Source organism: Bombus vancouverensis, chromosome 2, assembly GCF_051014615.1.
Source record: "Bombus vancouverensis nearcticus chromosome 2, iyBomVanc1_principal, whole genome shotgun sequence".
Classification (NCBI taxonomy): domain Eukaryota; kingdom Metazoa; phylum Arthropoda; class Insecta; order Hymenoptera; family Apidae; genus Bombus; species Bombus vancouverensis.
This window is the reverse complement of record NC_134912.1, coordinates 13,205,107-13,219,587: the sequence shown is the minus strand read 5'-3', so window position 1 is coordinate 13,219,587 and position 14,481 is coordinate 13,205,107. Positions and strand designations below refer to the sequence as shown.

General features: G+C 36.2%; 1 protein-coding gene across 4 annotated transcripts in view; it reads left to right on the top strand.

Annotated features, from left to right (window-relative positions):
* Positions 1 to 14,481, top strand: part of rg (A kinase anchor protein rugose) — a 413,962-nt gene that overhangs the window by 162,298 nt on the left and 237,183 nt on the right. The window lies entirely within an intron of this gene.

Sequence of the window (14,481 nt, the reverse complement as noted above, 5' to 3'; positions counted from 1 at the left end):
AGTGTATATTAGATTTAAAGAATTTATTCTTCCTAACTTTCTGGCCAAATGTCAGATGTGTATATTTATGCTTTTGAAAGTTCTCATGACAGGAGACTATCATGTTTTACATTTTTCTATCATATTTTTATAAATATATACAGAATCAAAATTCAAACTCCATTGAATATAATAACAACTACTCAATCAGACGAATAAACGTGATGGAGTGACAGCGCGCAATCCAAAAATATTATAATCACAATTAAGAACAAAGGAAACCGAAGATTTGGTACTTTTCAGCATTTTTCCAGTTCCCCAATCTCCTTAGTCCCCACGTTATTGTCTTGTTCTAAAAGATTTTCCGCTAGGTTCAACGTCGAGAAGTCTTATACAATTACCATTTGGAATATTCCATAGAATTGAGTCGCAACAGTTCGTTTGAACGCTAAACTTGGTTGACAAAGTACACGGTTTGCCTTTTTCTTTCCCCCTATTCTCACCCTCTGTTAATTACTTCGAGAGGATTCCGTCATAAATTACAAACGGACCAGCTTTCTCCGCGACGCAGAATCTCTTTAAAATTATAACAATCGTTGCCTGGTACCGGTCAACTAGGGCAGAACTACTTTGTCTCTTCGTTTCTTTCCAGTTCGCTCGCCTTCGGATAATTTCTCTAATGAGTTCTATCGTAATTGGAGTCAGAAATGTCGATATTGCAACGTTCTACCTCGTGATCCAGTGAGCTTCGATCGTTTCTGTGATAGAATTTTATGGAACAATGTTAAGCAACGTTATACGATCTCCTGATAACACTGATAGACACTGAATTATTCATTGCTCACGAGTATGGAGGCATTTACAGAAAATAATAAATTATCAGAGATTATTAAAATTTTGTGAAATTGACATTTCTTTATGTTAGTGGATTCTCCATTGTATTATTTCTCGTTCGTTGGCTCTATATGTATAATATGTCTCGAATGATTCCGCCAGCCAGATTCAGATTTTTAACAGAAATCTCCGAATTTCCGGTTTAACTTGTCTAAAAATGAAAGATTGCGAACATCAATATATAATTACTTTATCTAAATCGTTATTTTGCATGAATACATAATTTTCGGTTATTTATCACGTTTTCTATAAAACCAGCCAACTATGAATAGGAGCGTACGTCGAAGAAGATCGAACGATCTTCTCCTTTCCGTCGATCCTTTCCACGATCCTCCGTATCCGTTCCCTAGGCTGGAATAGTGGTTTAGGGGTGTACGAGTAAATATAGAGAAGAGGGCAGGGATTATAGAGAATGGTTGGGTGGTCTGGAACGGGTACATATTCGGAAGTGAGGAAATTTACAATCCAAGTCTAGCCATATATTAGGGAAAGTTACTTCAAGTCGTAAACGTCGAAATATATCAATAGCAGAGCAGGACGACGTTTCTGTACGGTGATAGTGCTGGTTGTAGCGTGTGTGTGTGTGTGTGTGTATGCGCGCGTGCCCAGATGAGTTCGTACGTGTTAAATATCCCACCTCCGGCTGCCAGCCTCCGGTATAGTTATCGATGAAATCGTTTTAGTTAGCGGAACTGACCCCGTTCCCTGACTTTCAATGAATTGGCCAGCTTTAATGCGGTTGACAGTCGGGAATTAACGGGCTTTTTATTTAACCACGGACCTGTTTTTCTTGCGAGTTCACTCCACGGTTGGATTTACTTTATCGTTAGTCTGTCTTCATCCGCATTTTACTTAATCTTCTAATTCTCATATCTTATAGATTTTTGTAAATCTTTATCTCTATTGCTATAAAATATAATAGGTTTCGAAAGACTAGTTTTAAACATGCCTACAATATTCTCTTATTTTTATTTTTATTACGAAATTTGTTGGACTGTATTTCGTTATTTTACCTGATCCACGCGGCAGAGCTTGGTGAGAAAAGCGATCGATCGAGTTACTCCGCCGGGTTTCGGTCGAGTGAACGAGTCACGCAGTTGTTCTTCGAGAATTCGCTGTTTCGCGGAATCCTTAATCGCGCTGGCACTGCGTAAACTGGACGATCCGTGAATGGACTATTTTTATTGGAGCAACTAGAGTCGATGAACAAAGTCGAGCGGATTTGGGATCGATTAAAACGTTGAATTGTTCATGAAAAATGTTGCAGCATTGGAATACTGCGTGATTATTGTAGCTAGTATTATTAAAATGTATCCACGAAATTTGATAGAATATAATCATCTTTTCTACTTGTCTACAAATATTTTGCTAACAAAAGGATACATTTTTACATAAAATGGTGCACATTCCTGAAAGAGATTTTCATGTTTCCAGAAACTGTCTCAAGTTGTTTAGATGTTTCGATCTTTGAAACGTATAAACTTTATTATTTCCACCCAATATACTACTTGACGATAATCTATAAAGTGTACACATACGAAACAATCGTAGTGAACTTGATTTGTCGCAATCGATAATAATCTCGTGTAATTAATCTCGTAATATATCAACAAGGAGAAGTCCGAGTACAGAAGATAGTCGAGTTCTTGATCCAAATTAATCAACACCGATTGCGAAATTACTGTACACCAGGAATTGGAGAGCATGCTTGATCAGATCGGTTCTCTCTGTAGTACGCTCGAAACCACTGCAAATCTTTGCCACTTGCTCTCAGCCGTTCTACCGTGTAGTGGCTGCTGAAACTCTGTCGGTTAAACAAGAGAACGAGTTTGTTAAATTCGTTCTGCCCTATCGATTGAAATACTCGCCATCAAACTGAACGTTTCTTAGCCTTTGTGAGTATCGTGCGGAATTCCTATGATTCTCTGCTCGCTTTTCATCGAGAGAAAGCTCATACTCCAATCGTTTTAAAAAGTGGCATCGGTTTCATCGGAAAGTTGTCTCCAGTGTATCGTAAATATGTATCAATCTCGTCTTTCTTGCCTCGCTTTTAAGTTTCAAAGTATTTTGTTTTAAGGAACTTCCGATGCTTCTGATAGCTACTATGAAGTTCTTGATGCTGATTATATTCAGTTGGTTATTGGAGACTTGAAATTAGTTGGATTTTCTTGAAAGGTTGGGAAAATGATATTATGGTTAATTAGATCCGATATTGGAGAAAGTAATTAGGTGGAAGAGGAAATTCTGCACTTTTGTTTTTACAATCTACGATGTTTCAAGTAAAAATATTTCCTGGTATTTTTTAGCAATTGTAAGAATATCGTGGCACATTTAGAAACATTAGAGACGATATTCAAATGATTGTGAATATAATGGAAGCCGGCTGAATGGATATTCAACACCGTGCCTCTGTCCTTCATATTTTAATTTAATAAAAATCATGAATTAATAAATAAATTTCTGTAATTATTTCAATTTCAATTTATTGTACAAGCTTTTTCCTTCGAGGCAGATTTTCAAATTCGTTGCATTATGTATCATTCACAGTGGATTATATTTCGCGTAAAATGTGTACTTTTAGTCAAGACAAATAACCCATCACAGTATGCAAATATGTAACATGGGAAAGTAATTTTCACGAAACTGACTAACGAATTTTGTTACGTTTACATGAGTTTAAAGTTTACGTAACCTTACAATATTTCGATCTTCGTCCAAGATAATATATACGAAGTACGCTGTCATAGTAGGAAATTTGTTTCGTTTATATAAAAATTTAAATATTCAAAGATTCAGATATTGAAAGATTCGAAATTTCAAAGATTTTAAAATTAAAAATTCAAAGATTCAAAGATTTATGATCTCAGATACTTAAAAATTCGAATCTTCAAATATTCCAAACTTCGAAAATTAAAATTCTAAACATAGAAAATTCAGAGATGTGAAAAGCTTTACCCTCAAACACATACTTCGATATCTCGGAATACCTTCGCAAAAAATATTTAAAATTAAAATTATAGCATGCGCGGCTATTTCTTCGCACTATCCAGGTCAGCTTTGGAACAAAGCGTTGTCATCGTACGCAGAAAGTACACCTATTCTACAAAGGAACTATGCCTGTCGCCGTTACTTCAGTGGAAATTTTTCGCTCGATTAATTCGCTCTCGCGACTCGGTAATCCCTGATCGTGTTATTTAACAGTAATTGTTCATCGATACTGCGTTAAATACATCTTTCAGTACGAACGTCTGGCACGTGTTATATTTCTTCCAAAAAGATGCGAATTCAATTGAAAACTCGCAGATGTTTCTTCATCGGATGTCACAGAACGATCACGAGATTGATTTATTTTTTCCTATTTCAACCATCTTATAAAATCGACAAGTGAACGACAGGAACAAGTAAAAGAGAAATATGTCAGCCGGAGAAGTGATCGAAAAAGTCACAACTTACTTACCCTTGTGCGAATTTCTGAGAAATTTCGAAATAGGAAGAAGAGAGAAGAAGAAATATTTAATGATTGTATTAATAGAAAAATACGAAGAAATTAATCCTTTGTCTTACGATATTAGGTAACACTCGCGATATAGATAGTAATTTCGATTCATCAAAAATACATTTACATTTGTATTGAACAAAGTTTCATTTGAATTCTAATTTTTATTTCAATTCGTTGGATTGAAAACTAATGAATAAAATTGTATATAATTTTACAACATTTTATATATAATACAGAATCAACCATTATAATCGTTAATTCATTTAAGTAGCTGATAAAAAGACTGTAATGCAAGAGGTTAAGCGGAAGTTGGTAGATTGTATGAGTCTGTCGATGAGACGGTGACCTTATCTGAGTCGAACAGACACCAATTATCGGCTTACCAGGAAGCACTGCTCACACTGCCTACCTGTAATTACCTCGAGCTTACTGTGATTCGAGACCAAGACGGAATCCTTGCATGTGACTAGGCGATGTTACGCCAGCAACCTCTGCTTCAGCATTATGCACGTACTACGTTGTTTCGCGTGACGTTGTGACTGCGTGACTTCATTTATCTGCGTTCCCATGAGAAAATATACCTTGAAAAATCAAGATGAATTACAAATTATTGATAGTTACTTATTTCCAGTCATTTATTGGCAATAAATATATTGGGACTTGACAAAATTCTTACGTAATACAATACAGAAGATAAAATATGCACTAACAATAATCAGCATCGATAAATAGTTAGTCCAATAGTTTCTTCTTTTATTGTTTTATTTATTGCTATACTAGGAATATCAAATGTTTTTATGATGAAATTTATGAAGTTTCATTTTCTACTTAACTGCTTTGCTTTAGCAGAGATTGAAAAACATTTTCTCGTTTGAATGAATTTCTTGTATTTCCAGTTCTCATTTTACTGCTTTACCTCAACGGCGATTTAAAGAATATGCTTGTCTTATCCTTGTCGCAATGATATTTTACGTTTAATTATCTTTATGTAATTTACAAAAGACGATATAGTAATAATATACGAAGTTTTCACATAATGCACGAAGAAGGCAGTACGCTTTACGAATATAGAAAAAGCAAATACGCCCGAGAAATGTGACAGAATATAAATGGAATTCTACTAATACGATACGTGACGATTTTTTATTATAACAAGGTGGATTCTGGCTTAAATATTATATGAGATTGTCGGAATTCTTTCCACACATTTCGCGTACTTATTTGCTGTATGCTAAGTAGAATAAGATCGAAACATATTTTACATTTTTATTCCTCCATCTTTGGCTTTGTAATCGTGCGTCTTGCGCACGTAAACAAAAAGTCAAACGTAAAAGTAAAAAACCAAAAATAATCGTGTATTAACAGAATTTAGGATGAAAAATAGGTATGTCCTTTTTATCCTACTACGAAGAATTATCCTAATATGATTTAAAAACACGAAAGGTATTGAAAACGCCCTTTTTTTGTTCGACGAATTTCTTATTTGCTTTGAAGAACGCGTCTAAAATGTCAAATATCGTTCGAATTTCGATGTCGCAGGAAATATGTGTAATACCCGTGATTTTAATGGAGTGGGAACTAACCCAACTAGGTCCGGAAAGTGCTTTTTCCCTCGTGCCCTACATTTTGTACATAGAAAAGCCTAAAGAGAGTAGGATGATCTAATGTAGGTATTTTTTCTCCTCTCTCTGTTTTCTTCTTCTTTGTTTAATCAGTGATTCTATGTTTTATTCGTCAGAAACAGCATGTCATTGATGGATCGATGTGACATGAAAATATCGATATTTAAATAAATCATACTTTCCAAGCCAAGCACGAATTAAGCTTAAACAAGGTTTCCCAGGGAATTTTGTAATATTTCTATTACTCGCAATATATTCTTCAAAAGTCAAGCAGAAAAGCCAGAAACGTCTCCAACGTTTTCATCAAAGTACAAAAAATGTATCTTTAAATCTTATAGTACAGGAAAAAAAAATAAGAACATTTCAGAATACAATTAGTAGCAGCATTTTTCTATTTCTATGTTCATCGCTGTAGATTATAGGCTGCGTCTGACACGGTACGGTGCTATTCTACTTAAAATCTCGAGATTCGTAATTGGATCGTTCCGTTTGAACATAATGTTCTTATTTACATATTCTATTAATAACATAGAAGTTTTCTGATTTCTCTTCACATTACTAGAAAAATTAAACTATTTGATTAAAAAATACTCTCGTTACCTATTTACAATAGAACTATAGTAACCGACAAAAGTAGTCCAATACTTGTCGAAAACTTTTCTAAATATATTACGCGTGTTATGTAAAACGTTTTGATTTCGATGATAAAATTAGAAGCTCTTTCAGCGTTTCCATCAATTTCCTTCAAATCTACCAACCAATAAACACGTCTCTCCGAGTGGTACGTTACAAATTAAGTGGTGATCGTTCCCACGTCACTGGCATTGTTTCACATAGCGGGGGCAAAAATCTGTTGGCCATTAGGATAATTGAAAAGGAAAGCTCGATGAAGTACGGTCAAACGATCGCTCGCTCTCCGGCTTGTTCTCAATTATACCGAGTAGGACCACTCTCGGAATTAGATTTCCACGAGTAACGTGCAAGCGTTGGTCGTGTGACGCACTGCCCCTTCTGTCGTGCTTTACGGTGTTCCCTTGGTTTGAGGCAAAGGTCGTCTTAATCTTTGAACAGACTTGTCGAGACAGAGGAAGAGAGAGAGAGAGAGAGGGCAAAAGTTGGAGAGAGAGAGACTTTTCTCGGTGACTGGCTAGTTCATTAAAGTGCAATTAAACTCGCGTGAAACTTGCCGGAAACTGTTCGTGCAGCCGTCCGCGAATGCAAATCCTGTATCTTGCGAGACGTTGATTGACTGGTTATTAGAGCTTTGTAGTAATTACTAATTATATTTTTGTTTGTTGGATGCATATTGTCGGCGTTGTTTGATGTAAATTTGTAAAGTAGGGAAAGAGACAGTGATAAAGGAAAAAATATAAAACAAGTTTGTTTTGTTTTAAAAAATGTTTTTCATTTTAATTTAATGCAGAAAGGTAGTAAGCTATAGTACTGGTCTAGAAAGGTCAGTAATATATTAATTAACGTGAGACAAAATGTAGTGAATCTACTAAGCTGTTAAACTTTATGACAATTTGGTATAAACTGGTTGCTCAACAGATAGTAGCTTTGCCCGGATAAAGCTGGGCAATGATATTGATTTTCGGATTAAGCGTAATACGTATAAGGAACAACGAAGGTTTATTTAATTTCAGAAGGGATCGTAAGAATAAAGGATATCGAGTTTTCAATCCATGGCACTTTATTTATTATTTGTTCATTACTGAATGAAGGTTTTATTTATCAAATATGTTAACAATATACGCTAAGATATAGTTACTTTATGTACAAATGAATTACTAAGAAAACAAATAAATTTCGAAAAATTATTTATTACACAAGTTCACGTATATTCGGAAGAGAACAAAATTCCTTGCAATACAGATTACATCGAATAATTCCAATTTACGTTCCTTCGAATTACAGACCCAACAACAAGGGATTGAGAATAAAATCCCGGAGAGAGCGGTAGAATCAATACCGCATAAGACGACAAAAAACATAACGCCCAGGAAAAATAAATTGAACCTTCTCTTACACGATCTTTTATCCTTGAACGCTAACAAATGCTTCCACCAACGAGTCTCGATCCTCTTACCTACACCTTCCCTACGACCACGTAAACATCCCTTAAACTTCCGTATACATTGTGTCGATACAAGTCCACCGAGTCCTGTACCACTTAAACGCCACGTCGCTTTCTCCATATTCATGATCAGACTACTCTGTGTATCAAGTTTGTTGTCCATGTGAGACCACCCCTAAAATTCGTTTGAAAGGCCATCAATCAGAAAGAAAAAATCCATCTTTTTTAAATTCCATCTAATTACCAATGTGAATATTAACTAACTATCAGCACACGATACTTATTTGTATATATATTTTTGTATTTATTTGTTTATTTATTACGATAGAATTCTGCTGATTGAATCGCTTATCTAAGCGAACTTATCAAAATAAGCTCCTATTTTGTTAACAATTTGTGAAATTGTATTATATGATCCAATAATTTTCATATGGATAGAGTGAGTTTCAGTCAAGAAATACACACGGGTCATTAGAGAATATGTACAGAAACTACGATTACGGTAGTGTTCACTAAATTAATTTTGAAAATCGCGCCTGCGGAATTTTCAGCAAATGATAGGAAGCTGCGTTGCAGAGGAACGTTACGTTGAACGTCGAGTTGGTCGTCACGGAGAAAACAGTAACGAGAACACGATGCGTGAGATTCTGTAGAGATTCCAAGAACCAGAATTCATCTGTCGTGAAATTGTTATACGATGAGAAATGGGATTCTTAGATTGCAGTGCAATCACATCTGGAGAAACCACTCGGTCTTCTGAACCCTTTTCGCAGAAGTCGAGGTTTCGGATTGAGCTTTAAAAATCTTTGCGTAAATTGTCGAAGAAAGAAGGAAAGATTTTTTATTGTATATTGGATAATGTGAATTTTGCTTCTATTTTATATATATGTGTGTATATTTCATTGCAATATTTGAAATTAATTGGTTATTCTATGCGCTGAGAAACAAACTGTATTGCTTCGCTTAACTTTCAACAACGTTTAACCATCGGAGAAACCTGTACACGACGTATGTAACATAAATTGAACTAATAAAAGGTGTAATTAGTGTATCTTCGACCTTGTTGCTTTTCTTCAACTTTCTAAATGAATAAAAAAAAACTCACAAGAAAAGTATTGAAAATTCTTTCTTCACAAATAGATCAACAATAAGTTAGAATATACTTAGAGTACATTCGTTACTAAGCGACAGTACCGCCATTGTCCGCAAGAGTATAAAGTTATACAACTTTCTAGTTGCCACACTACTTTACATCGTATTCTACTTATCGTTACACGATTTTCTACTTTGGCTGATACGTTATTAATACGCCGAGTAGCAATACGTAATAGTGAAGACTAGCAACGCAAGAAATGATCGACGAACGTTTATTCGCGATGCTGCATAGCGACGCGAATGTTTGTTCAAAGAAACTGGGACATTACTCGGTATACTTTCTCCCTTAAGTGAAAAAGTAAGAAGTTGAGGCAAACGAAGATGGTAAAGTCCTATTCGTTCAAAAGAAATAGAGGACAAAAGAGAATGTAGTTTGCGAAAACGTCACTTTAAGGTAAATGTTCAATTTCCAGTATGAAAATTCATATTTATATTACATCTGAAAAATTCTGAAGTGCTTGAATTCTTTCAGTTCAGTCGTACCTCCATTTTGTACCTAACATTAATCAACCTCGCTGTTTTCTTTACTTTCTGCATTAAATGTCCAATCAAGCGTAGTATCTATCCGAATTTCTCAAATGTCTTTCTATAAAAGAAATTCGTAGTGAATGATTGCCTTTCGATCTCGCCAAATACACAACGGAGTATATCGACTGTTAAAACTGCTATATATGTGAAATTTAATGCTATTGCACGTAATATTATCCAATATAGCAATTTCTCTCAACCGAACCGTAGAAACTTTACTAACTTCACAGACTGTTAAATAAAAAAAAATTACCTGAGTTACCATCTATTTCTGTCCGAAACGAGGGGCCGCGGTTTTTCACGGGTTCCGTAACAATCGGAATTCCAGCTGGGGGAAGACGAGAAGTTGCTTTTTCGGCGTGAACACTGTGGATAATCGGGGCAGAGAACCTCGGCTTGAAGTGGAAACTTTTTCTCTCCACTGGATTCCGAAAACAATCGTAGTTGCAACTAGAAACGAGTCGCAACTAGTCGCGTTTTTTGCCTCCCGTTCCTGCGGGATCCAAAACAATCGGACACTCCCGATCGAAAATGCGAAATTTTTCCAGAGTGGTGCAGCTTGAAACGTTCACTGTCCTGTGGAACAGAATGAAACAATCGCGTCTTTCGACCGGAAATATCGATCCAACCTTTCCTGGGGCGCGATAAGCTTTGAGCAATATATTTATTTCGTTCCACAACAAAAATCAGTTTCTTTCGCTATTCTGTGTAATGGAATATCAAAAGACATTTTAAATCTATAAGAATCCTCTACTTTAAGATAAATACTTTAGTCCTTTTAACACGATTGCTACTCATTCTACCTATTAAAAAGATTCAAAGATACACGAAAGCGAATATAGAGACGCGTAAACGAGAAGGAAAGCGGCGTCGGTTTTTCATAGATTGCTTCGGTGGTCTTGTTCGCGATCCAAAGAGGACGACGACTGAGGTGGCGTATCGGGTGGATGGAAGAAAAATGGTTAAGAAGCGGAAAGAACGAAACGGGATACTACGGACAAAAGGAAAAGAGAAAAAGTATATGTTCCTCTAGTTGGCTAGCGAGGCATAAGCATGAAAAGCAGAAGGATCCCGAGGAAGCATGAAGCGTAGCCCGAGCGGGACAAAGAGCACAAAGGGAAAAACGAGCGGTGGCGAGGACCAGCCGATCGAAGCAACGGTGAATAACGCGAGGAATTCGCGAGATGATACTCAGGACTTTCCTATTTTGTAATGGCTGAGCGTGCCGCTAACGTAATATCATGCTTTGTGCTCGCTGAAATTTATAGAAAATGCTTGCTCGTGGTCGCGAACGCTAAAATCTGCGTTGCTGGCATATAACGTGTCTGTTTCGAGTGTGATGTAATTTAAAACGAATAATTTTTTAAGGAAATGCAAAATACCAAATATATGGAAGAATCTTTGAATATAAAAATCATGCGTCGAATATCTCTTAGTTATATAAAAGTTATATAGAAGCACAGTAGCTTCTTAATACAATGGATAATCGACCGTTTAAATACTCTTGTGATCTCTGCGAAATGCAAGTATTTGAATATTTCCCTGACTTATTGTATATTAAGGAAAGAAAAATATGACGTTCTAGAGAATACCAGACTTAACGTTATTAATTTGGCTGTTTCATACGTTTAATTAAATAACTAGTTGTTGGCTAACTTTAATACTCTTACTACTACACTTTCATACGTTACGTCAAACATTAATTTTCCCTTTCCTCGCTTTTAAACTTAGCAAAAAACGTTTCTCGTTCCGCAAGTATCGTTTTATCTTCGCATTTCACTTTAAGCTTTATTTTCTTCACGGTTGGTATGCCTTTAATTTGTAATTCGTGAATATGCAATTCCGCATTTACAGTCCTTTATCCTCAAACAGTCTTATTACCTCGACCTTAATGAAGACAGAGAATCCAACGAACAGGTTTTCACCTCCACATCATTTTTTAAAATCCATTTGCCTCCACTGAAAGAAGATAATTTTTTATTCTATTTATTTTACAAGCTTTAACAAATCCTTTGTTAAAAGCTTTTTAAAAATAAATAATTATTACTTTTATTAGAGTGACGGCTAGACATTTTCAGGATTGTCTCTTTTTTACTCTGAAAGATATATAATATAATTGGAAAACGTCACGTGAATACAAAATTATGAACAATACTAATTACATATATAGGATTCTTCTTTAATTTATATAAATTTTTCTTCTTTTCACATTTCAACCTCACAAAGTTGAGAGATTCCTTTTGCTTTTTATAATATATTATATTATAATCAAATTCCAACGAAGCATTTCAACTCGTAAATGTTGAGTTTTAAATAGAAGACTAAATACGAACTTTTTTGTTAGCTTGATATATTTCTAATAAAATATCATTATATTAGATCTTCAATGTCGATTAACATCAACAACATAAATGTCTTTAAGTTACTTTCTCTTCAGTATTCTCGTATGAATAATCAGTCGCAATAGAAGCGACCCCTATAAAGACACCATTATACACAAACAATACGAATAATTACCTAAATGGAAGACAAATGCTCGAAGATGGCCTGATATATGTTCGATCGTGAAGAATAAAGGTTTCATCAAACGAAAGAGGGGATGGACAAAGACTGAGCAAAAAGAAGAAATTTCCGACTGAAATGCGTAGCGTATGTTTATTCTCGAAATACGAAAGGAAAACGCGGGGAAAATAAGAAATTCCGCTACGTCGAGTGCACGGAGTCACGAAAGTTTTAGCGCCTGAAGTAGATATACAGGGTGTTTCAAAAATACAGTTCAATTGAACAGTGAGTGGTGAAAAATATAGTTATGAATAGTGTAATTGCTGAGAATTATATAAAAAATTAAATGAGAAAGAAACTTTCTACATTCAATATAGGATTTGTTTTAGACCGAGCAATAAGGATTAATGCTTCATATAAAAATCATTTTAAAAAATAAGCAAATCAAAGGGAAACTTTTGAATAAAGATTCTATGGAATATCATAAAATTCCGTATTCAATGAGTAAAGTTAGTAAAATTATATCACTGGTAAAGTGGTTTCCAAGATTTCAAGAAAATTTCTAAAAAGAGAAATTGAAATCGTCGTCGCCGTTTTCTGGGCGATTGTAGGAAGAAACGAGGTGAAATTACGAGGAGGAAACGTCAAAGCAATCCTTATATCTTATGATTAACGTAATACCCGACAATTATTGGAGCACATAATCGAATATCATATGAAACGACGATATACCTAAATGGCGATAACAAAATTTCGAGGGAAGCGAAATTAAACCCGTACAATCAAAGCTCACCATGATTTTGACAAGAATAGCAGTTTGTTAGCGAGCATAGTTGAACGGTGAGAAGAATGTAGTTAGATTCCAGCAAGCGTATACAGTTATTAATCAAGAATGTATTCACTCAACAAGAATGCAGTTAGTCGTTGATAAATAGAGTTTATATTGCGACGTGAATATAATGTATAGGAGCGTAATGGTATCGTTCATCGGTGAAAATAAATTCAGGTGTCAGGGAATACAAATACGTACGAGAACAGAGGCAGTCACGAACAGGGATTCTGTCAAATAGCGTAGTCAATACCAACGTCAGCAAGATCGCATTCAGTCGTCAGGGAACGTAGCAAATATAAAAAGGTACAGTCTGCGTCAGCAAGAACAGTTGGATGCCATCGAAATTGCGATCAATCATGCATATGTACACGCGCGTATTCAAAACACGCTTGTATGTACAAAGTCGCACTATGGTATCCCGTATTTTGTATGAAAACAGGATACCACTGATTTCCGCAAAGGACAGAAAAGGCTTCTATTCATTAATATCGAATGGAATTCAGAGAAAAATATCGATCGTACGCTTCATAATCATTTCATTTACTATTTTGGGTGTTTTGCGAATATTAAAAAGTATCGTTTCAATGTTCGCAAGTGGGCAAATCTTAAGGAACTGTTTCAGTTCAGTCGCCTACGAAACTACGAATCTTTACATTAGAACACAAATATAAACAACACGAATCCAAATTCTTCTGAAATTCATCTTCCATCTGGTTATTCGATTTGGTATAATTCCATCATCCGCACGACTATTATTTCCTAGAACTGAAAGATTGCTCCACGAGGCATAAAGACGTCCGTTACACAACTTTCCAGCCAAACATCGTTTCACCGCACCGCAGCCTACACGTCGAACCAGTCCGACGATATTAATTCCTCTCGATGCGAGAGCATCGAACGTCTCGCCGTAGTAGATCGAGCGTAGCACCCGATTCGCGTGCGTGTACCCCTTGCAGAATCGTGAAACAGAGAGAGTGGAGCAAGTCTGTGAGAAGAGAAGTAAGGAAAGGAGCCACGAAGGCGGAGAAGAATAAGGCCGACACGCTATCGTCGCTGCTTCCAGTCACGAGCGAACGAGAAACAGAGACAAAGAGAAAGGACGGCAGCGGCAAGAAAGACGGACGTACGGAGAGTTGGTGGAAAATGGAGCGGGACAGTGGAAAGTCCTGAAGAGAAAGAGAGACGGCAACAAAGGTGGAAAAGGGAAGGATAGCTAGAACGCGAGAGGCAGAGAGATCGGGAGGGAGTTGGTGGATTTTGCGAGCACAGAGGGGTCGGGGGTGGCGCCGCGGGCCGCGCCGTCGCCCAGCATCCCTCGTTTCCACCCGCCCACCCTCGCGAAGGCGCACCCTCACGCCGAGAGTATCTGCTAGTCATACGCTGGCCCGTTGCG